The sequence below is a fragment of the Bos javanicus genome, chromosome 2 (genome assembly GCF_032452875.1).
Source record: "Bos javanicus breed banteng chromosome 2, ARS-OSU_banteng_1.0, whole genome shotgun sequence".
Taxonomy (NCBI): domain Eukaryota; kingdom Metazoa; phylum Chordata; class Mammalia; order Artiodactyla; family Bovidae; genus Bos; species Bos javanicus.
The window spans coordinates 120,663,972-120,666,297 of record NC_083869.1 but is presented as its reverse complement, the minus strand read 5'-3'; positions in this window follow the sequence as shown (position 1 = coordinate 120,666,297).

Here is a 2,326-nt window from a genome sequence, read left to right as displayed (position 1 = left end):
TTTTAAATGTATTTAAAAATGTACATTTAAAAATGAGATAAAAAACTGTAGGCAGAAAAGAGTCACCTGGGAATAATCGCACCACAGCTTGCTTATAGTGCGGGTGTGAGGGTTAAGTTCGGAGAAGGCAATGGCACCCCACTCCAGTACTCTTGCCTGGAAAATCCCATGGACAGAGGAGCCTGGTAGGCTGCAGTCCATGGGGTCGCTAGGAGTCAGATACGACTGAGCGACTTCACTTTCACTTTTCACTTTCCTGCATTGGAGAAGGAAATGGCAACCCACTCCAGTGTTCTTGCCAGGAGAATCCCAGGAACGGGGAAGCCTGGTGGGCTGCTGTCTATGGGGTCGCACAGAGTTGGACACGACTGAAGCGACTTAGCAGCAGCACAGGAGAGGGTTAAGTTTGTATTAACAATACAATGGTGGTGGTGTCGGTGGTAGGGGAAAACCCAGAAATTGAAAGAAAATTTGTCACGGAGCAGGTTAAGCGAATGAAGTTTCTTGTGAAACTACCCAAAGTACTCCTCTGCAATGCAGGGCACATAGGATTTCTTTAGAATCAACTCCCACTAGTAAACCATTACAAAGTATAAGAAGAGAAAGACTTCTAGGAGATAAAAGTTAGAAGATGAGACAACTTGGATAATTCGCATGCTGTGTTAGTTGTGTCCTCCAGAAAATAAAGGCAGGGATAGAGTTAGGAGTTGGGGTGTTGCCTATGAAGGATAAGAGGGGAGGAAGCAAGACTGGGCAGTGAGAGCCTTGGATGTGATGCAGACTTGACAAAGCCTTGGCTGCTAACCCAAAGGGGAATTACAGAGCAAATATTGCACATTGGAGGAGTCCCATGTTGAACAAAAACGGTGAGACACTAGTTCCCTATTTCTAATCAGTCATTGCTTGGAGACTGTCAAGGAAGAGCATGGTCTCAACTCAAAAGCCCAGGCAGGTCGTAAAGGTACTAATAGTCCCAGGCTGTCAGCTAACTGCACCCCTTGTTGAATGGGGTGAATTTTTCTTTTTAATGACAGGAGATCTGAATGGTGCACATGCCCAAAACAGAAGAGTCCGAAAGATGAGAATAGAAGTATGTTTAAAGAGATAAAATTAGGAATAGAAGGCATACAGCTTTTTTAAAATAAAGAAAGAACCAAGTAGAGATAATAGAAATGAACTATTGAAAACTCATTCGTATTTTGAGAAGTAGACTAGACATTAGGCTGGAGAGAGAATTAGTAAACTTGACTGGCCTGAAGACATCACCCAGGCTGTAGCACAAAGAAGCACAAAGAAATGAAATTATGACTGCTAGCAAAGAATATCAACCGAGTGCAGGGGCTCTGAAGCCACACACCTGGGATTAAATTTCAACTCTGTTACTAGTTATGAGGCCTTGCGTGCTAAGTCGCTTCAGTCGTGTCCGACTCTGTGTGACCCTGTGGACTATAGCCTGCCAGGCTCCTCTGTCCAAGGGATTCTCCAAGCAAGAAGACGAGAGTGGGTTGCCATGCCCTCTTCCAACCTAGGGGCCGAACCTTTGTCTCTTATGCCTCTTGCATTTGCAGGTGGGTTCTTTACAGCTAGAGCCACCTGGGAAGCCCAGTTGTAAGGCCTTAGGCATATTTTTAAGCCTCCTTGTGTCTCAGTTTTCTCAAAGGCAAAATGAAGATATACTATACCTGTTTGTTGTGTATGCACTCAGTCGTGTCACTCTTTGTGACCCTATGGACTGTAGCCCACCAGGTTCCTCTGTCCACAGGATTCTCCAGGCAAGCATACTGGAGTGGGTCGCCATTTCCTCCTCCAGGGGATCTTCCCGACCCAGGCATTGAACCCAGGTCTCCTGCACTGCAGGCAGATTCTTTACTGCTGAGCATTAGGATTAATTGAATTTATGGTTCTTATCACTGAGTTATAGTTCTTATAGCACGTAGTAAGTATTCAGTAAACATTATCTAATATAATAGAGAAAAGGAAAATATGAAAGATAAATTAAAAGTCATGGTGGAGAAAGCAAGAAGTTCCAACACTTATCTAATCAGTCCCAGATGGAGACAATAGGAAAGAAGCAACATTTCAAGAAATGATGATGAGAATTTTCTATACATGAAGAAAAATGAGCCCCTAAAATGAAAACACTGAGTTCTGAGTAGTTTTTAAAATGTCATTCCCAGAGATGTTGTAAAGAAATTGGAAAATAATAAAGATAAAGAAATCTGAAAAACTGCTAGAGAGGAAGGTTATCTATAAACGAATGATTTCTGCCTGAAGCCATTTTCTCATCAGCAGCAATAGATGTCAATGGAATAAAACTTCAGAGTAA